Source organism: Oncorhynchus kisutch, linkage group LG17, assembly GCF_002021735.2.
Source record: "Oncorhynchus kisutch isolate 150728-3 linkage group LG17, Okis_V2, whole genome shotgun sequence".
NCBI lineage: Eukaryota > Metazoa > Chordata > Actinopteri > Salmoniformes > Salmonidae > Oncorhynchus > Oncorhynchus kisutch.
Genome location: NC_034190.2, coordinates 36,674,072 through 36,697,690, shown reverse-complemented (window position 1 = coordinate 36,697,690; position 23,619 = coordinate 36,674,072). Strand labels below are relative to the sequence as shown.

General features: G+C 43.1%; 1 pseudogene; it reads left to right on the top strand.

Moving 5' to 3' along the window:
* Positions 1-340: 340 nt before the first annotated feature.
* LOC109906932 (prolyl endopeptidase-like) lies at positions 341-23,297 on the top strand (annotated as a pseudogene).
* Positions 23,298-23,619: the final 322 nt, after the last annotated feature.

Below are 23,619 nucleotides of genomic sequence, written 5' to 3'. Positions count from 1 at the left end.
CCTAGAGAAGGAACATGATTAGTCATTTGAATCCGACTGAAGGAGTACATTTTATTATTATTTTTACTTTTTGGAATATTAGGAGTATGTTTTTCCTCCTTCCCCCTTTTCTTCTATTTCTTTCGCAGTTTTCACCCCATCCAGCAGGTGGCACAGTTGGTGTAGTTCGCCATAAAAAACCACAGAAGTAAAACATGATTTCACTTTCACTTTGGGCTACCTGTCACTGAGTCTTTCAGGGTGTGGAGTAGTGCAGATAGGCAGGCAAGTTAACAGAGAAAGGAAAAGGACAGACGGAAAAACATCTTGAAGAGACGTACAGACACATATAGACACTACCATGGCATTTAAGTACCCGGCAGCTCGGAGAGATGAGAGTTCGGTCTGTGTCAAATTCAAACAGCTCTCTCTATCTCGCAGTCTCTCTGCTTCCTCTCTCTCTCAACCATTCTGTCTTAAAGTGGTAGGTGCACAAGATTGAATCTTAAGAGAGCAAAAAATAGTAGGCCTTCACTATGTGCAAAGTCAGTCTGGCTGAGCCACAGAGAAAGCAGCCCTAAATAGGGCCCATAATGGTGCCTGTGAGCAAACAGGCAGCAGCATTGGTGCAATCTCAATTTCAAAGTAGTCTCTCAAAGTATCCCTCCTGATGACCGAGTTGGACATGATTTCAACAGAGTCACCAGGAGGGATCAGCCAATGAAGTTGGAAGTCCCACACAGTTGACAACATTAAACTACATTAAAATGATGGAAGCCCTCAATTGCATTGCCCATGCTAATGAGTCATTTTGGCAACTAGAGGCCTCTATCATTCTTTATGGGCTAGGCTGAGTAACCCTGAGAAAAAAACATGGTTTCTGTTTCCAATTTGGTTTAGCCTCTACAGGTTCTAACAAAGGCCTGTAGTTCTGAGTAAGATTGCTACTTTCATCTTTAGTGTCATACACTGTTGTAGGCTATAAATCGGTCTGTAAATGTTTCATATTTAATTCATCTGAGTTTCATTGGACATTGCCACATCAAACCTCATTTAATCAATGTCATATTTAAATAAGGCAATTTATTGACATTCTGTCAAACTCAGCTGTCAACCAACTCTGCTATGGAGTCATTACACATCCTTTCCAAACATTGTGTGACTTTTTCTTTCCGTACATGCAGTCATACTTACAGTAACTGTTGTATTTCTATCTTGTAGGTGGATTACTACCATGGGGTTAAGATATGTGACCTGTATGCCTGGTTGGAAGATCCACTGACGTGTTTGTGTGTGTGTGTGTGTGTATGTTTGTTTTGCCCAGGCATTTGTGGAGGAACAGAATAAGCTGTCCATGCCATTCCTGGAGCAGTGTGTGGTCAGGCCTCAGTTTTACCAGCGGCTAACAGCTCTACGACTACCCCAAGTATAGCTGCCCTTACAAGAGAGGAAACAGGTTAGGAACTAAAATACAGCTGCCCCTACAAGAGAGGACACAGGTTAGGGAGTAAAATACAGCTGCCCCTACAAGAGAGGACACTGGTTAGGGAGTAAAATACAGCTGCCCCTACAAGAGAGGACACTGGTTAGGGAGTAAAATACAGCTGCCCCTACAAGAGAGGACACAGGTTAGGGAGTAAAATACAGCTGCCCCTACAAGAGAGGAAACAGATAGTGACTAAAATACAGCTGCACCTACAAGAGAGGAAACAGATAGGAACTAAAATACAGCTGCCCCTACAAGAGAGGAAACTGGTTAGGGAGTAAAATACAGCTGCCCCTACAAGAGAGGAAACTGGTTAGGGAGTAAAATACAGCTGCCCCTACAAGAGAGGAAACTGGTTAGGGAGTAAAATACAGCTGCCCCTACAAGAGAGGAAACTGGTTAGGGAGTAAAATACAGCTGCCCCTACAAGAGAGGACACAGGTTAGGGAGTAAAATACAGCTGCCCCTACAAGAGAGGAAACAGATAGTGACTAAAATACAGCTGCACCTACAAGAGAGGAAACAGATAGGAACTAAAATACAGCTGCCCCTACAAGAGAGGAAACTGGTTAGGGAGTAAAATACAGCTGCCCCTACAAGAGAGGACACAGGTTAGGGAATAGAATACAGCTGCCCCTACAAGAGAGGAAACAGATAGTGACTAAAATACAGCTGCCCCTACAAGAGAGGAAACTGGTTAGGGAGTAAAATACAGCTGCCCCTACAAGAGAGGACACTGGTTAGGGAGTAAAATACAGCTGCCCCTACAAGAGAGGAAACTGGTTAGGGAGTAAAATACAGCTGCCCCTACAAGAGAGGAAACTGGTTAGGGAGTAAAATACAGCTGCCCCTACAAGAGAGGAAACTGGTTAGGGAGTAAAATACAGCTGCCCCTACAAGAGAGGACACAGGTTAGGGAGTAAAATACAGCTGCCCCTACAAGAGAGGAAACAGATAGTGACTAAAATACAGCTGCACCTACAAGAGAGGAAACAGATAGGAACTAAAATACAGCTGCCCCTACAAGAGAGGAAACTGGTTAGGGAGTAAAATACAGCTGCCCCTACAAGAGAGGACACAGGTTAGGGAATAGAATACAGCTGCCCCTACAAGAGAGGAAACAGATAGTGACTAAAATACAGCTGCCCCTACAAGAGAGGACACTGGTTAGGGAGTAAAATACAGCTGCCCCTACAAGAGAGGACACTGGTTAGGGAGTAAAATACAGCTGCCCCTACAAGAGAGGACACAGGTTAGGGAGTAAAATACAGCTGCCCCTACAAGAGAGGAAACAGATAGGAACTAAAATACAGCTGCCCCTACAAGAGAGGAAACAGATAGTGACTAAAATACAGCTGCCCCTACAAGAGAGGAAACAGATAGGAACTAAAATACAGCTGCCCCTACAAGAGAGGAAACTGGTTAGGGAGTAAAATACAGTTGCCCCAAAAAGCGAGGAAACCAGGAAACCAGAGCTAAAATACAGCTGCCACTCCATCACTGTCTAGCGATGTTACTTTTGATACTGGAGCACCGAGGCATGCGCCGAAATCGCTATTGCAGCTAACTTCGAAGCAGTGTGCCGACGCCTGTATCCCTTTCTCAAAATTACGTCATCCATGATGTCCGAAGCTTAGTTTGATAACGTGCTTTTTTAAACCATGTTTTGCAAAATGCGAGATCTTACTGATTTTGCAGTGGTTCCGGTGCTTTCGTCTATTCCAAGCTGCTTTCAAACACCGAACTCTACTAGACAGTTAATACCAAACTTCAGACATCTCAGAACAAATGAGTCAGGATTATTGTTAAACTTCCAGCACTTACTCATCTTAACCATTCCCATGTTGAAGGACTCAGATGGCTCAATGTGGAGGAGAGAGTCTGTCGGAATAAAGTGTGTCTTGTTTTTTTATTTTTCTATTTAATTTCACCTTTATTTAACCAGGTAGGCTAGTTGAGAAAAAGTTCTCATTTACTCATTTACAACTGCGACCTGGCCAAGATAAAGCATAGCAGTTTGAACAGACAACAACACAGAGTAAACAATAAACAAGTCAATAACACAGTAGAAAAAAGAAAAAAAGAGTCTATATACATTGTGTGCAAAAGGCATGAGAAGGTAGGCGAATAATTACAATTTTGCAGATTAACACTGGAGTGATAAATGATCAGATGGTCATGTGCAGGTAGAGATGCTGGTGTGCAAAAGAGCAGAAAAGTAAATAAATAAAAACAGTATCGGGATGAGGTAGGTAAATTGGGTGGGTTATTTACAGATGGACTATGTACAGCTGCGGCGATCGGTTAGCTGCTCAGATAGCAGATGTTTAAAGTTGGTGAGGGAGATAAAAGTCTCCAACTTCAGCGATTTTTGCAATTCGTTCCAGTCACAGGCAGCAGAGAACTGGAAGGAAAGGCGGCCAAATGAGGTGTTGGCTTCAGGGATGATCAGTGAGATACACCTGCTGGAGCGCGTGCTACAGGTGGGTGTTGCCATCGTGACAAGTGAACTGAGATAAGGCAGAGCTTTACCTAGCATGGACTTGTAGATGACCTGGAGACAGTGGGTCTGGCGACTAATATGTAGCGAGGGCCAGCCGACTAGAGCATACAGGTCACAGTGGTGGGTGGTATAAGGTGCTTTAGTAACAAAACGGATGGCACTGTGATATACTGCATCCAGTTTGCTGAGTAGAGTATTGGAAGCTATTTTGTAGATGACATCGCCGAAGTTGAGGATCGGTAGGATAGTCAGTTTTACTCGGGTAAGTTTGGCGGCGTGAGTGAAGGAGGCTTTGTTGTGGAATAGAAAGCCGACTCTAGATTTGATTTTAGATTGGAGATGTTTGATATGAGTCTGGAAGGAGAGTTTACAGTCTAGCCATACACCTAGGTACTTATAGATGTCCACATATTCTAGGTCGGAACCATCCAGGGTAGTGATGCTAGTCGGGCATGCGGGTGTAGGCAGCAAACGGTTGAAAAGCATGCATTTGGTTTTACTAGCGTTTAAGAGCAGTTGGAGGCCACGGAAGGAGTGTTGTATGGCATTGAAGCTCGTTTGGAGGTTAGATAGCACAGTGTCCAAAGAAGGGCCAGAAGTATACAGAATGGTGTCGTCTGCGTAGAGGTGGATCAGAGACTCACCAGCAGCAAGAGCGACATCATTGATGTATACAGAGAAGAGAGTCGGTCCAAGAATTGAACCCTGTGGCACCCCCATAGACACTGCCAGAGGTCCGGACAGCAGACCCTCCGATTTGACACACTGAACTCTATCAGAGAAGTAGTTGGTGAAACAAGCGAGGCAATCATTTGAGAAACCAAGGCTGTCGAGTCTGCCGATGAGGATGTGGTGATTGACAGAGTCGAAAGCCTTGGCCAGATCAATGAATACGGTTGCACAGTAATGTTTCTTATCGATGGCGGTTAATATATCGTTTAGGACCTTGAGCGTGGCTGAGGTGCACTCATGAGCAGCTCTGAAACCAGATTGCATAGCAGAGAAGGTATGGTGAGATTCGAAATGGTCGATAATCTGTTTGTTGACTTGGCTTTCGAAGACCTTAGACAGGCAGGGTAGGATAGATATAGGTCTGTAGCAGTTTGGGTCAAGAGTGTGTCCCCCTTTGAAGAGGGGGATGACCGCAGCTGCTTTCCAATCTTTGGGAATCTCAGACAACACGAAAGAGAGGTTGAACAGGCTAGTAATAGGGGTGGCAACAATTTTGGCAGATAATTTTTAGAAAGAAAGGGTCCAGATTGTCTAGCCGGCTGATTTGTAGGGGTCCAGATTTTGCAGCTCTTTCAGAACATCAGCTGACTGGATTTGGAAGAAGGAGAAATGGGGAAGCCTTCGGCGAGTTGTTGTGGGGGTGCAGTGCTGTTGACCGGTAGGAGTAGCCAGGTGGAAAGCATGGCCAGCCGTAGAAAAATGCTTATTGAAATTCTCAATGATAGTGGATTTATCAGTGGTGACAGTGTTTCCTATCTTCTGTGCAGTGGGCAGCTGGGAGGAGGTGTTCTTATTCTCCATGGACTTTACAGTGTCTATGAGGGTGCCCTTGTTTACAGATTTAGGGTTGTACCTGGTGGGTTCCTTGATGATTTGTGTGAGATTGAGGGCATCTAGCTTAGATTGTAGGACTGCCGGGGTGTTAAGCATATCCCAGTTTAGGTCACCTAACAGAACAAACTCTGAAGCTAGATGGGGGGCGATCAATTCACAAATGGTGTCCAGGGCACAGCTGGGAGCTGAGGGGGGTCGGTAGCAGGCGGCAACAGTGAGAGACTTATTTATGGAGAGAGTCATTTTTAAAATTAGTAGTTCGAACTGTTTGGGTATGGACCTGGAAAGTATGACAGAACTTTGCAGGCTATCTCTGCAGTAGACTGCAACTCCTCCCCCTTTGGCAGTTCTATCTTGACAGAAAATGTTATTGTTGGGTATGGAAATCTCAGAATTTTTGGTGGCCTTCCTAAGCCAGGATTCAGACACGGCAAGGACATCAGGGTTGGCAGAGTGTGCCTAAGCAGTGAGTAAAACAAACTTAGGGAGGAGGCTTCTGATGTTGACATGCATGAAACCAAGGCTTTTTCGATCACAGAAGTCAACAAATGAGGGTGCCTGGGGACATGCAGGGCCTGGGTTTACCTCCACATCACCCGCGGAACAGAGGAGGAGTAGTATGAGGGTGCGGCTAAAGGCTATCAAAACTGGTCGCTTAGAGTGTTGGGGACAAAGAATAGAAGGAGCAGAATTCTGGGCATGGTAGAATATATTCAGGGCATAATGCGCAGACAGGGGTATGGTGGAGTGCAGGTACAGCAGAGGTAAGCCCAGGCAGTGAGTGATGATAAGAGAGGTTGAATCTCTGGACATGCTGGTTGTAATGGGTGAGGTCACCGCATGTGTGGGAGGTGGGACAAAGGAGGTATCAGAGGTATGAAGAGTGGAACTAGGGGCTCCATTGTAAACTAAAACAATGATAACTAACCTGAACAACAGTATACAAGGCATATTGACATGTTAAAGAGACATACAGCGAGGCATAAAGTAATCGCAGGTGTTGATTGGGAGAGCTAGCTAAAACAACAGGTGAGACAACAACAGCTAATCAGCTAACACATCAACAGCAGGTAAAATGCCGATGACTAGGCAGAGAGGGTCGGTTTAACTACACACAGAGCCTGAGTTCGCGGCTGGGGCCGACAGATAAAAATAAATATACAGAATGGAGTACCGTGATTAATGGACAGTCCAGCAGGCATCAGCTATGTAGCCAAGCGATCATAGTGTCCATGGGGCAGCAGTAGATGGAACAGGGAACCCGCCACTACGTTAGCAGGCGACAAGGCGTTTAAAGTTAGCAGCCCTCCGACGGAGGCCGGTTGAAGGCACAGAGGATGGAGTATTCGTCGGCAGACCAGTCGTGGTGGCGAGGCGGGGTGCCGTGTCGACAGAGAATCCAAGCCAGATGGCGAAAGAGGTATTGTAGCATTTAGTTTGCTGGCCGGGAGATGCGCCTGGCTCACGGCTAACTGGTGCTAGCTTCGTGGCATAAGCTTGTCCATGGTATGGTCCTCAGGTACTTACTATATGCAACTTGGTACGGGATAACCATAACTCATCTACTAGAACGAGTGAAACTGACGTTGTTCCTTTTAGATTTAATAGTGGTATGGGGAAAGAAACCTTTTTTTTGTTCTCAGCTGCCATTCTTTGCTGTGGCTGTCCTCATGAGAGCCAGTTTCATCATAGCGATTGATGGTTTTTAAGACAGCACTTGAAGAAAAGTTAAAAGTTCTTGAAATTCTCCGGATTGACTGACCATCATGTCTTAAAGTAATGATGCACTGTCATTTCCCTTTGCTTATTTGAACTGTTCTTGCCATAATATGGACTTGGTCTTTAACCAAATAAGGCTATCTTCTGTATACTACCCCTACCATGTCACAACACAACTGATTGGCTCAAACACATTATGAATGCACAAATTAACTTTTAACAACACACACCTATTAATTGAAATGCATTCCAGGTGACTACCTCATGAAGCTGGTTGAGAGAATGCCAAAAGTGTGTAAAGCTGTCATCAAGGAAAAGGGTGGCTACTTTGAAGAATCTAAAATATATTTTGATTTGTTTCACTTTTTCTTGGTTACTACATGATTCCATATGTGTTATTTCATAGTTTTGATTTCTTCACTATTATTCTACCTTGTAGAAAATAGTATAATTAAAGAAAAACCCTTGGATGAAGAGGTGTGTCCAAACCTTAAACTGGTACTGTATAAGACATTGAACATTGTATACTGTATTTTATGGGTGTGTGTGAGACATGAGAGATTTACCGGTCCTATTTAGCTCATTTTATGAAGAAAAACAACAATTATGTCTGTCATTGTTTGTTGCCTCTACCTAACCTACCTACTTAGCAGGTAGAGACAGACCTATGATACTTTCAAGGATGTGAGGGTACGAGGTCAAATCCTATTTTTTTCTGCACAGTTGTTCAAATCATTTGTTTTATGTAGTATAGCGTCCATATTCAGCATCTTAAATAATTGAAAACTGTAGATTCAGTTTTTTAAAAATAATATTCTTGAAGGCAAAAAATGGAAGCATAATATAAAATGCTAACCTGTTATTCCAATTGATTATAGGCTACCAAAGCCAACGAATTATTGCTGCGGCAAGGAGTTTTGCTAAAAACATGCTGCTATTTATTACGGTCCAGAAGTTGTCACTAATGTGCATTGCGAACAGATAATGAAGCTCCGAGCAGAGTATGTGAGCTGAGCTGGAGTGGAGTGGTGCGAGATTCCCAAAGTCATGTACTTCGCTAAATATTTTCACAAAGAAACTGATATAACACACAGGTGCTAAATCAATAAGCCTGGCATATTCCCACATTCAAGGAGCTTTCCGTTTTGATTGGGTTATTTTGCCTAAAAACCTTTAGGCCTACCTATAGAAAAATAAAGAGAGGCAAGAGAGGCCTGAAAGGGTGTTTAGCATTCTCCACTGCTGGCCGTCTCTCCAGGCACCATCGCATGAGCCTGACGACAAAGACTGGCCAAACTCATTAAAAAAATTCAAAAGGCACTAATAAGTCATTTTTCATTTCATTTGTATTTAATTCTAAGTAAGTCACAGCTCCTGAGTGGCACAGCAGTCTAAGGCACTGCATCTCAGTGCTAGAGGTGTCACTACAGACCCTGGTTTGATTCCAGGCTGTATCAAATCTGGCAGAGTTCCATAGGGCGGCGCACAATTGGCTCAGCGTCGTTAGGGTTTGGCCGTCATTCATACTTGAGTAAAAGTAAAGATACCTTAATAGAAAATGACTCAAGTAAAATTAAAAGTCACCCAGTAAAATACTACTTGAGTAAAAGTCTAAAAGTATTTGGTTTGAAATATACTTAAATATCAAAGGTAAAAGTGTAAATAATATAAAATTCCTTATATTAAGCAAACCAGACGGCCTAATTTTCTTGTTTATTTTAATTTACGGACGAAGCATGTGCTTAGTGAGTCCGTCAGATCAGAGGCAGTAGGGATGACCAGGGATGTTCTCTTGATAAGTGTGTGAATTTCCTGCAAAGCATTCAAAATGTAACAAGTACTTTTGGGTGTCAAGGAAAATGTATGGAGTAAAAAGTATATAATTGTCTTTAGGAATTTAGTAAAGTAAAAGACTGTCAGAAATATTAAATAGTGAAGTACAGATACCCCCCAAAAAACTACTTAAGTAAAAATACTTGAAAGTACTACTTAAGTACTTTACACTACTTGCTATAGCCTTGAAATAATTGCAATAATATAGCCTAAATAATTGATTATCATTCCTTATTAGGCTCCCTGTCTGGTTCCTGACCTATTTAGATTTGTTTATATGCTGTTTAATATGATATGTAGCCTAGCTTCTTTACAGTCACATTTTCATGCTTATTCAAATCATTTTAATTCAAATCCATATGGTTTGGTTTCAATACTTATAAAGAAATTGGTAGGTCCAGGTAGTCACAAAAATAGATGATTTTAATTAATGGGGCGAATTTGGAGCTGCAGTGTGTTTTCCTGTGAGTGCGGCGCGGTTTTTAGCGGCGTTGTCCGGGTAATCAACAGTTTTTTGGCACAATTTGGTGAAAGCACCGAAGCCTTCAGAAAGTCCATCACTATCACTGCTCCTACAACAGAGGAAGCAACATCAAGATAGAGGACTCATCTTTGTCACCAGGAGGGATCAGCCAATGAAGTTGGAAGCCCCACCCAGTTGACTCCATTAAAATGGTGGAAGCCCTCTGTGATCCTGTCCATGCTCATACTGCCTTTTGGCCACTAAAGGCCTCTGTCGTTCTCTATGGGAAATAAACAGATTAGGAACTCAAATACAGCTGCCGCTACAAGAGAGGAAACCGGTTAGAAAGCATTTTAACTGGTTGAGTGTAGGGGGCAGTATTTTCGTTTTTGGCAAAAAAAAAGTACCCATTTGAAACGGCCTATTTCACAGCTCCAGAAACTAGAATATGCATATAATTGTCAGATTGGGATAGAAAACTCTAAAGTTTCCAAAACTGTAAAAATATTGTCTGTGAGTATAACAGAACTGATATTGCAGGCGAAAGCCTGAGGAAAATCCAATCAGGGAGTGCCTCTTATTTGGGGTGGCAGGGTAGCCTAGTGGTTAGAGTGTTGGACTAGTAACCAGAAGGTTGCAAGTTCAAACCCCCGAGCTGACTAGCTACAAATCTGTCGTTCTGCCCCTGAACAGGCAGTTAACCCACTGTTCCTAGGATGTCATTGTAAATAAGAATTTGTTCTTAACTGACTTGCCTAGTTAAATAAAGGTCAAATTAAAAATATTTTGAAACCTCTCTGTTCCTATGCATGCCTATCCTGCATTTAAAGGGATATCAACCAGATTCCTTTTTCTATGGCTTCCCTGAGGTGTCAACAGTCTTTAGACATAGTTTCAGGCATTTATTTTTAAAAATGAGCGTGAAAGATCACATTGCGTATGTGGATAGGTGGGGGATCTCAGAGTTAGTTTTGCGCTATAGAGTAAAGCGGCCATTGTTCCTCCCGGTCCTATTGAAAAAGCTACACACTTGGTTGATATATTATCGAATATATATTTTAAAAACAACCTGAAGATTGATTATAAAAAACATTTGACATGTTTCAGTGGACATTATGGATATTATTTGGAATATACATCCGCATTGTCGTGACCGCTCTTTCCTGTGGATTTCTGAACACAACGCGACAAACAAACGTCGGTATTTTTGGTATAAAAATAATCTTTATGGAACAAAAGGAAAATTTGTTGTGTAACTGGGAGTCTCGTGAGTGAAAACATCCAAAGATCATCAAATGTAAACTATTTTTAAAATTGCTTTTCTGATTTTCGTGACCTAGCTACTTAATGCTTAGTGTACATAATGTTATGTTATGCTATCGATAAACTTACACAAACGCTTGGATTGCTTTCGCTGTAAAGCATCATTTCACCTGAGACGACAGGTGGATTAACAAAAGGCTAAACTGTGTTTTGCAATATTGCACTTGTGATTTCATGAATATGAATAATTTTTTGTAATATTATTTGACTGTGGTGCTATGCTATTCAGCGGTTGCTGAGGACAATTATCCCGCTACTGGGATGGGTGGCGTCAACAAGTTAAGGACTAATCAAAAGGATTCAGTGCTGAGCTGGAACAAAAGCCTGCACACTTATTTCCAAGAAAATGCACAAAAAGAGGGAACTACGCAATAACTGCATGTGTGAAACTTACTCCTCAGCCTTGGCACTACCCAGACTCTCCCTAAAGCTGGCTTTCTGACCAAACTGAGCATCTGGGGAAGAAGGACCATGGTCAGGGAGGTGACCAAGAACCCATTGACCACTGACTAAATGACAGAGTTCTTTGGTTGAGATGGGAGTACCAGCCAGAAGGACAACAGTCTCTACAGCACTTCACCAATCTGGGCTTTATAGGTGAGTGAGCAGACTGAAGCAACTCCTGAGAAAAAGGCACATAACAGCACGCCTGGAGTTTGTAAAAAGGCATGTGAAAGACTGTGAGCATAAGGCAAAAGATTCTGTGGTCTGATGAGATGACAACGTAAACCGCTATGTCTAGAGAAAACCAGGCATCACCTGTCTAACACCAAACCTACCGTGAAGCATGGTAGTGACAGTATCATGCTATGGGGATGTTTTTCAGTGGCAGGGACTGGAAGACTGGTAGGGCTAGAGGGAACAATGAATGGAGCCAAATGCAGGCAAATCCTTGACGAGAACCTGCTTCAGAGTGCAAGCTACCTTAGACTGGGGAAAGATTTACATTCCAACAGGACAAAGACCCCAAGCATACAGTCAAATAAATGCTGGAATGGCTTCAGAACAAGAATGTGAAAGTCCTTGAGTGGCCCAGCCAAAGCCCAGACTTGAATCCCATTGAAAATCTGTAGAAAGACTTGAAGATTGCTGCTCCCATCTAATTTAAGAGCTTGAGAAAATCTGCAAATCCAGATGTGCAAAGCTGGTACAGACATACCCAAGATGACTCAAAGCTGTAATCACCGCCAAAGGTGCTTTTACAAAGTATTGACTTGGGTGTGAATACTTACGTAAATGAGTTTTCTAAATTTCTCTTGCTAACATTTCTAAGAATGTTTTCACTTTGTCATTATGTGTCTATTTCATATTTTTAAATTCAGGCTGTAACATAACAAAATGTGGAATAAATCAAGGAGTATACTTTCTGAAGGCACTGTATGTGTGTCTGATGCTCTCCATGGTGGAACAAATATAACTGGTTTCCTCAGTCAATAGGTATTTCTACTTCCATAACCAGGGCCTGCAGAACCAGGATGCGCTCTGTGTGCAGGACTCTCTGGACGGACCGGCCACAATCTTCTTTGACCCAAACACACTGTCTGTGGATGGTACTGTAGCCTTGAAGAGTGAGCTGATTACTGTAATACAACCTTTTATAGTGTATTTGCGTGTATGTCTCAACCTGAGTCCTCACAATTCCTCCTCCTCTCTTGTATTTCTATTCTGTTATTAGATTTTATTGCTGTGACAAAGGTGGAGTATATTGCTAAAAAAAACAAATGATAGGCCCACTTTACATTATACATTATAATATCATACAATGTAATATCTATTTTTCCTTTTCCTCTCTCCTTACCTCGCTCTCCTTCTCCTTTCAGTGGGGCGCTTGTCAGAGGAGTGTGAGTACTTTGCGTATGGCCTGAGCTCCAGTGGCTCCGACTGGGTAACGGTGCACTTCCTAAAGGCTGATGACCTCATGACTCTGCCTGATGTCCTGGACAGGGTGAAGTTCAGCTGCCTGGCCTGGACCCACGATGCCCGCGGGGTGTTTTATAATTGTTACCCCCGGCAGGACGGCAAGGTTGATGGTGAGACACACACACACACAAACACACACACTCATGAAATCTACTGTGTACAGTACAACATAGTGTACAGTGCATTCAGAAATTATTCAGACATCTTGACTTTTTGCACTTTGTTACGTTACAGGCTTATTCTAAAATTGATTCAATTGTTTTTCCTGATCACTCCTCTGACAAAGCAAAAACTGAAATATCCCTTTTACATAAGAATTCAGACCCTTTACTCAATACTTTGTTGAAGCACCTTTGGCAGTGATTATAGCCTTGAGTCTTCTTGGGTATGATGCTACAAGCTTGGCACACCTGTATTTGGGGAGTTGCTCCGATCCTTCTCTGCAGATCCTCTCAAGCTTTGTCAGGTTTTCCAGAGATGTTCAATCAGGTTCAAGTCCGGGCTCTGGCTGGGCCACTCAAGGACATTCAGAGACTTGTCCCGAAGCCACCTCCTGCGTTGTCTTGGCTGTGTGCTTAAGGTCATTGTCCTGTTGGAAGGTGAACCTCCGCCCCAGTCTGAGGTCCTGAGCGCTCTGGAGCAGGTTTTCATCAAGGATCTCTCTGTACTTTGCTTCGTTCATCTTTCCCTCGATCCTGACTAGTCTCCCTGTCCCTGCCTCTGAAAAATATTCCCACAGCATGATGCTGCCACCACCATGCTTCACCCTAGGGATAATGCCAGGTTTCCTCCAAACATGACGCTTGGCATTCAGACCAAAGAGTTCAATCTTGGTTTCATCAGACCAGAGTAGCTTGTTTCTCATGTTCTGAGAGTCCTTTAGGTGCCTTTTGGCAAACTCCAAGCAGGCTGTCATGTGCATTTTACTGAGGAGTGGCTTCCATCTGGCCACTCTACCATAAAGGCCTGATTGGTTGAGTGCTGCAAAGATCATTGTCCTTCTTGAAGGTTCTCCCATCTCCACAGAGGAACTCTAGAGCTCTGTCAGAGATTCTTGGTCACTTCCCTGACCAAGGCCCTTCTCCCCCAACTACTCAGTTTGGCTGGGCGGCCAGCTCTAGAAAGAGTCTTGGTGGTTCCAAACTACTTCCATTTAAGAATGATGGAGGCCACTGTCTTCTTGGGCACCTTCAATGCTGCAGACATTTTTTGGTACCCTTCCCCAGATCTGTGACTCTTATCCGTTCCTGTCTCGGAGCTCAATGGACAATTCCTTCGACTTAATGGCTTATCTTTTTCTTTGTCATGTGGGACCAACTGTAGGACCTTCAATAGACAGGTGTGTGCCTTTCCAAATCATGTCCAATCAATTGAATTGACCACAGGTGGTCTCTAAGTTGTAGAAAGAAACATTGCAAGAATGATCATTCGAAACAGGATGCACCTGAGCTCAATTTCGAGTCTGAAAACAAAGGGCCTGAATAGTTATGTCAATAATTCGTTTTTTAATTTTAATACATTTGCAAACATTTCTTAAAACCTGTTTTCACTTTGCCATTATGGGGTATTGTGTGTAGATTGATGAGGATTTAATTTAATTTGACCCATTTTGGAATAAAGCTGTAACGTAACAAAATGTGGAAAAAGGGAAGGGGTCTGAATACTTTCTGAATGCACTGTACCTACTGTACAAGTGCACAGACACGTTGAAAAACACAGCTTTCTGCATTGCTCCACAGGCACAGAGACCACATTCAACCTCAATCAGAAACTCTACTACCATGTGATCGGCACCAACCAATCAGAGGACATCCTGGTGGCTGAGTTTCCTGACCATCCAAAATGGCACAGTGGAGTAACAGTGAGTTTAAAGATAATGTTTTTTCTTTACATTTCTCACCTGTTGTCCACCACATTCTCCATATGAATCTACTGCTATTACACTGTCACTCTTTTTCTCATCTCCCTCACTTCTCTCCTCCACCTTGTTTGACTCTTTCTCAATCCCGGATCGATCTTATGATCTCAGTTTGTAAGTAATGACTTGCATTGTTCATGTAGGGATAGCATCAGCTAGTGCTAAAGCGTCAAATTATTTGTATTTCTCACTCACCCTCCTTGTCCCCCTCTCTCACAATCTTACTCTCTCTGTCTCCCCGCATCTTCTTTCTCTCTCGCTCTCTCCAGGTGTCGGATGACGGCAGGTATGCAGTGCTCAACATCACAGAAGGCTGTGAGCCATTCAACCAGCTGTGATACTGTGACCTGGAGAAGCTACCCAATGGCATCACAGGTCTGTCCCTACCATTTTAATCAGACCCTGTATGAATTCCTGACGTCATAGGTGTGTCTCAATTCTAGCTCTTATTGTCCTGTACAGATGCAGTCAAATGTACTTGCACGATTCACTATTTCTTCCAGAATAAATGTAAAACATTTGGTATTTGATTTCCAACTGCACAGGACCAAGAAAAATACATCAAAACTGAATGAGATTTTTCACTTCAAAGTAAAAAAAATGGACTAAATTATTCACAAGTTAATGTGGTTGGAGGAAAGGGATTGTCATTTACTCGAACTTTATCTCACCTGTGGCAAGTTTGCTACAGGGTAAATATAGCCATTCAACTACATTCTGCTCCATTGCACTCGCTTGTATGTTGCGTGTGTGCCAATATATTTGACTGCATCTGTACCTATAGACCTGCTGCCTTGGGTGAAGCTGGTTCACAACTTTGAGGCGCAGTACTCTTACATCACCAACGAGGGCAGTGTGTTCACCTTCCGCACCAACCTGGATGCCCCTCGCTACTGCCTGATCAACATTGACCTGGAGACACCAAACAAGGAGCACTGGAGGACCTATCTACCCCAGCACGACAAAGACGTCCTGGGTAAGAGAAAACTGAGCAGTGGTATCCAACCCTGGTTCTGGAGACCTACAGGGTGTGCAGGATTTTGTTCCAGCCCACCACTAAAACAACTGATATGACCTAATGACCTTATCATGCTGATGGTGATAAGCCAAATGTGTTTTTCGTGCTGGGTTGAAACTCAAATTTGAGTTTCTGTGTGAGAATCCAGTTGGAGACCGCTAAAGGAGGTAAAATAAGTTTGGTATGGTCAGGCTACTTGCCAAGTTTCACTTTTTAGATTTGAATATTTATGTGTCAGTCTATCAACCACAGTGAGTGGTAACTTCGTGGTCTTGGTTAACCCACTTTCGCCGTAGCATGCAACTTTGCAAGTACGGGAACTTTGTCTCAATGAATCACGTTTTAAAATCTATCACCTGCAAGATGTTTGTGACGTAGCAAGCAATTTCTTTCAGCCCTAGTTCATAAGATACTTCCAGGCATTGTAAGATCTGGCACGCGTCTTCAATGTAGTCGGGCAGGAACAGGTCATATGTGAGTTACCTCTCATTTAAAGTTTGTGCCTTTGACGTACCACAAGGATGTTTTCACCAAACCATATTGGTACCATATTGACTAATATCATTAGAGCAGTGGTATGTCATCTGCCTATCATTCTGTTAGCTGAGGGATTTTAATCAGTACTGGAAGTGGGGCCACAGATGTTTACTGCCATATCTGTGGTTGAGGGTGTGCTTTGAAGGTTTTAGGAGGTTCTACCAGGTGGTTTGCGATGTATGCTCAGTGTATTAAGGGCCGTGGGTGTGTGGCTCTCTCTATCTCTCGCCACACAATACACACACATGAGTATAACGTTAACAGTGTGTACTGTACATACGCACACTGTTGGAAATCAGCAAATTCAAACTACATTATTGACATTTGTTCTATTTATACTCGACTTGACTTACTAGCATTGCACTTCTTCGTTTTGGTTGAACTCCCTATACTAGAATATCCAGTGTAGTTGCTGTGTCTTAGACAAAGTCCATTTGAGAGGGGAAAGGAGTTAAACAGGAAGTCTGTGTCCCATGCTGTACTACAATTACAATAAGCAGACTGCCATCTATTGGACAAGAGAAAGAACAGCGTGTGAAGAATACCTAACACAGTGTACTTCAACATTGTGAAACAAAACAGAAAATGCATCCCCCTTGCAATAATTTGCCATGAAATTGGATCCTATATATGTCAGGTTATTGTTGCGTTATGCCTTCCTTATAATCCAAGGCCAGTTTCATTATTTAGCTGCCAATGGTTAAAGTTTTAAACAGAAATAACTGATTCTAGATGTGTTGATATGCTCAGAAGGAACCCAAGTAGCCTACATGTAAGAATTGTCTGTCTTCCTTATAGGCTCTGTGGCCTGTGTGAACCAGCTCCACCTGCTGGTCAACTATGTCCATGACGTGAAGGACATCCTGCAGTTGTATGAGCTGTCCACTGGTGGTCTGGTCAGAGATCTGCCTCTGGACGTGGGCACTGTGGTGAGCCTCAGCTGTAAGAAGAAACACTCCGACTTCTTCTACAAGTTCACCTCCTTCACCACGCCAGGTACTGGATTGTCTCCTAGGGGATAGTCAACTTATTTTGTGGTGTTAGACATGAAAAGGATATGGGATTTTCATTGGCATTAGGGTTAATATTCACACTGTTAGTATGGACTAGCTTTTAATACCACGGTTTGGGTACAATCCCTGCCAACGTCCTTAGTATCTATAACCTTTGACCTCTCTAGGACCTCTAACCCCTATGTGTCATGTCTGTAACAGTTCTCTTGTGGTGAAGGAGAGTCGGACCAAAATGCAGCGTGTAGATTGCGATCCATGTTTAATAAACAAACGTAAACACGAATCAATACAAACACTTCAAAACAAAGAACGTAACGAAAACCGAAACAGCCTATACTTGTGTAAACTAACAAAGACAGGAACAAGGACACTAAGGACAATCACCCACGACACACTGAAAGAACATGGCTGCCTAAATATGGTTCCCAATCAGAGACAACGATAAACACCTGCCTCTGATTGAGAACCACTTCAGACAGCCATAGACTTAACTAGAACACCCCACTAAGCTACAATCCCAATACATACACACCACATACAAAAACCCATGCCACACCCTGGCCTGACCAAATAAATGAAGATAAACACAAAATACTTCGACCAGGGCGTGACAATGTCTCTCCCAGGTGTGATTTACCACCTTGACCTGAGCCAGGCGTCTCCAGAACCCACAGTGTTCAGACAGGTGGAGGTGAAGGGTATTCAACAGGAGGACTATGAACTATGAGACCAACCAGGTAAGACAACAGCAGATTACAACTACTTACAGTAACAACGTAACAGTATCTTGACACTTTCACTATGACAATATTGCTGTGTGTTTCAGGAGTTTTACCCCAGTAAGGATGGAACTAAAATCCCCATGTTCCTGGTGCATGCCCGGGGTCTTAAGAAGGACGGATCACACCCTGTCTTCCTGTACGGATATGGAGGCTTTGAGCACTCTATCCAACCATACTACAAGTTGGTATCACAACGCATGGACCTCCAACAGAACATGATGAATCTTTCCCCTCCAGGAATTCACAAGTATAGAATTCATCCAAGTGAACCGTATTCTGAGTCGGTGTGATTTGAGTGACGTGGATGTGACGTCCATCACCCCTCCCCTCGCTGTCTCTCTCACTCTGTCAGTGTTCCATACCTGCTGTTTGTGAGACACCTGGGGGGAATCCTGGCTATAGCCAACATCCGAGGAGGAGGGGAGTACGGACAGACCTGGCACAAAGGTACTATATCTTCCCCACCTAAAGACGCATAGAAATAGGTTAAATAAAGCAACAGGCTGGGGGCTGTGATTCGCTAGTTTTATATTCACTAGCTCAGCTTTCCACTGTTTTGCCTTCGCCTGTCATGCTTTTGTAGCTTTGACTGTTGATACTCGGCCCCAGTCTCTCTGTAGCTTAGTTGGCAGAGCATGGCGCTTGCAAGGCCAGGATAGTGTGGAAAAGTGTCTGCTAAATGACATGTGATCTATGGACTATGGCAGTATCCCTTCTAGAGATGAATTCCTTCTTCTGTCTAGGTGGTACCCTGGGGAACAAGCAGAATTGCTTTGATGACTTCCGGTGTGCAGCAGAGTATCTAATCCAGGAGAACTACACCATAGCCAGCTGCATAGCCATCAACAGCGCCTCCAACGGGGGACTGCTCGTGGGTATGGAGAGTGGATGGCATTTAAGGCCATCTTTCTAAATGGTCTCCTAGTTCGGTCAATCATAACCGCATTCTCTTTAAATGTTTTATATCTTCAGTATAATTGTTAATGTAAAGTCCATCAAATAGTATTTTTCTACTTAGCTACTATTAATTCAGTGATTACACAGCACATTAAACAGTAGTTAGCTACATAATTTTAAAAGACTGCCAACCATATTGCATTGTACAAATCCAACTAAAGAGTACTTCCTTATTTTAAGTGACTATTTAGGATAGATTGGATGTTGCTGTTGTGTGTGTGTGTGTGTGTGTGTGTGTGTGTGTGTGTGCCAGTGTGTGTGTGTGCCAGCGTGTGTGTGTGTGCCAGTGTGTGTGTGTGCGTGTGTGTCAAAGAGTGAGTCGGGTATGTTTAAGTGTAAGACAGGTCTCTCTCTCTCTATAGCATGAATCACAAGGAGAATCTCACAGCCGATAGATTGCCGATAGGTATTTATCACACTTGTTCCTTCTTTTGCTAGAACAAAAGCGGTGGTGATGAACTTACCGACTGTTGTCAGTGGCAAACAACTTCACTTTTCACTTTTAATAGGGATTAAAAGTCAGTGGTCCAGGCGTGGCCGATGGTAAACTTGTGGAACTTGAGCATGTCCATCACCCCAACCTTAGCCACACAGGTCCGGACACTGATTCAAACCCACTGGTTTTGAAAGTGTGCGTGCGTGCGTGTGTGCGTGCGTGCGTGCGTGTGTGTGTGTGTGTGTGTGTGTGTGTGTGTGTGTGTGTGTGTGTGTGTGTGTGTGTGTGTGTGTGTGTGTGTGTGTGTGTGTGTGTGTGAGTTGGGTATATTTTAGAAGTGTATTTAATCATATAACAAGTGTAAAACATGTCTTTCTATCTCTCTCTCTCACACAGAGAGAGTCATGTCTCTGGGTCCACACACACACGCGCACACTTTCAAAACCAGTGGGTTTGGATCAGTGTCCGGACCTGTGTGGCTAAGGTTGGGGTGATGGACATGCTCAAGTTCCACAGGTTTACCATCGGCCACGCCTGGACCACTGACTACGGCTGTGCAGACCACCCTGAGCAGTTCAAATGGTTCATCAAGTAAGTCTGGCATACTCAAATCACACACTTAACATACAACTCATACTGAACATAAACACAAATGCATTGGATGCCACATTGTAGCTCTGCATGTAATTTGTACAATAAATACAGTGCCTTGCGAAAGTATTCGGCCCCCTTGAACTTTGCGACCTTTTGCCACACTTCAGGCTTCAAACATAAAGATATAAAACTGTATTTTTTTGTGAAGAATCAACAACAAGTGGGACACAATCATGAAGTGGAACGACATTTATTGGATATTTCAAACTTTTTTAACAAATCAAAAACTGAAAAATTGGGCGTGCAAAATTATTCAGCCCCTTTACTTTCAGTGCAGCAAACTCTCTCCAGAAGTTCAGTGAGGATCTCTGAATGATACAATGTTGACCTAAATGACTAAGATGATAAATACAATCCACCTGTGTGTAATCAAGTCTCCGTATAAATGCACCTGCACTGTGATAGTCTCAGAGGTCCGTTAAAAGCGCAGAGAGCATCATGAAGAACAAGGAACCCACCAGGCAGGTCCGAGATACTGTTGTGAAGACGTTTAAAGCTGGATTTGGATACAAAAAGATTTCCCAAGCTTTAAACATCCCAAGGAGCACTGTGCAAGCGATAATATTGAAATGGAAGGAGTATCAGACCACTGCAAATCTACCAAGACCTGGCCGTCCCTCTAAACTTTCAGCTCATACAAGGAGAAGACTGATCAGAGATGCAGCCAAGAGGCCCATGATCACTCTGGATGAACTGCAGAGATCTACAGCTGAGGTGGGAGACTCTGTCCACAGGACAACAATCAGTTGTATATTGCACAAATCTGGCCTTTATGGAAGAGTGGCAAGAAGAAAGCCATTTCTTAAAGATATCCATAAAAAGTGTTGTTTAAAGTTTGCCACAAGCCACCTGGGAGACACACCAAACATGTGGAAGAAGGTGCTCTGGTCAGATGAAACCAAAATTGAACTTTTTGGCAACAATGCAAAACGTTATGTTTGGCGTAAAAGCAACACAGCTCATCACCCTGAACACCATCCCCACTGTCAAACATGGTGGTGGCAGCATCATGGTTTGGGCCTGCTTTTCTTCAGCAGGGACAGGGAAGATGGTTAAAATTGATGGGAAGATGGATGGAGCCAAATACAGGACCATTCTGGAAGAAAACCTGATGGAGTCTGCAAAAGACCTGAGACTGGGACGGAGATTTGTCTTCCAACAAGACAATGATCCAAAACATAAAGCAAAATCTACAATGGAATGGTTCAAAAATAAACATATCCAGGTGTTAGAATGGCCAAGTCAAAGTCCAGACCTGAATCCAATCGAGAATCTGTGGAAAGAACTGAAAACTGCTGTTCACAAATGCTCTCCATCCAACCTCACTGAGCTCGAGCTGTTTTGCAAGGAGGAATGGGAAAAAATGTCAGTCTCTCGATGTGCAAAACTGATAGAGACATACCCCAAGCGACTTACAGCTGTAATCGCAGCAAAAGGTGGCGCTACAAAGTATTAACTTAAGGGGGCTGAATAATTTTGCACGACCAATCTTTCAGTTTTTGATTTGTTAAAAAGTTTGAAATATCCAATAAATGTCGTTCCACTTCATGATTGTGTCCCACTTGTTGTTGATTCTTCACAAAAAAATACAGTTTTATATCTTTATGTTTGAAGCCTGAAATGTGGCAAAAGGTCGCAAAGTTCAAGGGGGGCCGAATACTTTCGCAAGGCACTGTATTTGGTAGAACTCAATTATCTCTTTCTCCCTCCACTCACCCTCAGGTACTCCCCTCTCCACAACCTCCCCCCTCCACCTCACATTGGCACTGCCTACCCTGCCATGCTCCTACTGACTGGTGACCATGACGACCGGGTGGTGCCCCTCCACACCCTGAAGTACTGTGCCACACTGCAGCACGGTGTGGGCAACAGCCCCGGGCAGGCCCAGCCTCTTATGGTTCGGGTAGACACCCGCAGTGGGTACGGGGTGGGAAAGCCTACCACTAAGGCAATCCTGGAGGATACACACGTCTTCTCCTTCATCGCTCAGACACTGGGGCTGAGCTGGAGAGAGTGAGGAGGAAGAGAGGGGAGTGAAGAGCTAGAGCAGTGGTCGCTAACCTTTTCTGAGTCAAGGTCACTTTCGTAGTCAAAAAGCAAGCCGAGATCTACCACCCAGATTTTTTTAACATGACTTAAAAAATTGAACATTAACCTAATAAAAACAGTTCTGTAGGAATGAGGTTTGTGCTGTAGGCCTAGTACATTATCACTGTATATTGGCTATATGCCTGACCTGCCAATATTGTTCTTCTCGGACCATATTATATTTTAAAAAACTCAAGCTTTGATAATAAAATTGATCAGTTGGAGTAGCACTCGCAAGTGCGAGCATAAATTGAAGTAATTTGCAAAAATGTGCTTTTTATTTTACTGGACTGATGGGACCTGAATCTGATGGTCATGGTGCTATCGAGACAACTGGGTTCTCTGAAAAAAAACGAGGTCAATGAGTGATCTTCAATTCGGATTTCTAGAAAGATGTGTGAATTTCCGACTTGGATGAGCGCTCCGAACTATTTTTCTCATCCGGATCAGTTTTTTCCCCCATGTTCCCAGTTGATGTCCCAGTTGTCTTGAACGCTCGGAAGTCAGAGATTTCCGAGTTGACTGTTGTTTTGAACTCGGCATTAGTCACATCAGCAGGGAGGGAGAGAGCAGCAGAGGGTTTGCCTCTCACTGTCCCTGCTCTCTCCTTCCTTTCCTCTGGTGAGACTGACCAGAGAGGGGACACAGTCTTCCACCTGATGGCGAAACTCGAGTCGCACAACAAATGTAGGTTGTTCCTATGTCCAAAGAAAGTGAAATATTCCTCAATATTAATTCAAATAGACGCGACGAGCTGCTAACAGTAATAGAAACGCAGGGATATCAATACACCTGGGTAGTCATTGTAGGGTGATTCTGTAACTCCTGGCACTTCTATGTCCTCGGGGTACATGTTTAGGATTTGATTTCAATAATAAAAATAGAAGGTCATTTGTATGTTAAGTTCACACTACAATCACCTCAGAATTTTTTAACACCTCTCTATCAACTTCTTTTGCTACTCGAACATCACTGTTTTGCCCTTGTCCCCGACCCAGACCTTTGAGGTTCTACTATGTTTTTTTCTATGAGAAAGCATAAATAATTACATGTTATCTACTAGAGAAAAAAAAGAGTCAATGAAATAAAATCTATATCAATATTTGTGAGTATGCCGTTTATTGTTAATTTTTTACACCAAATATACCTGTCTTGGCAGTGGTGTCATTTCCATCAGAGGACAAATTCCTCATTACAGTTTTTTTTCGATTGCTAAACGACAGTGGGCACAACTGGAGTCACATGTGCAAAACTCTAACTACAGTCTGCACTACCAACAGTCACCTGAGCTAAACAGTTCACATCACCTGCAAAACTCATTCCAAGCAACACAACTCTTAACACATGGCTCAAAACACGCTCAGTGCAGCCAAACACTATGCACAACCCTCACTGAGATAACACACACTGTCACTCAGAACACA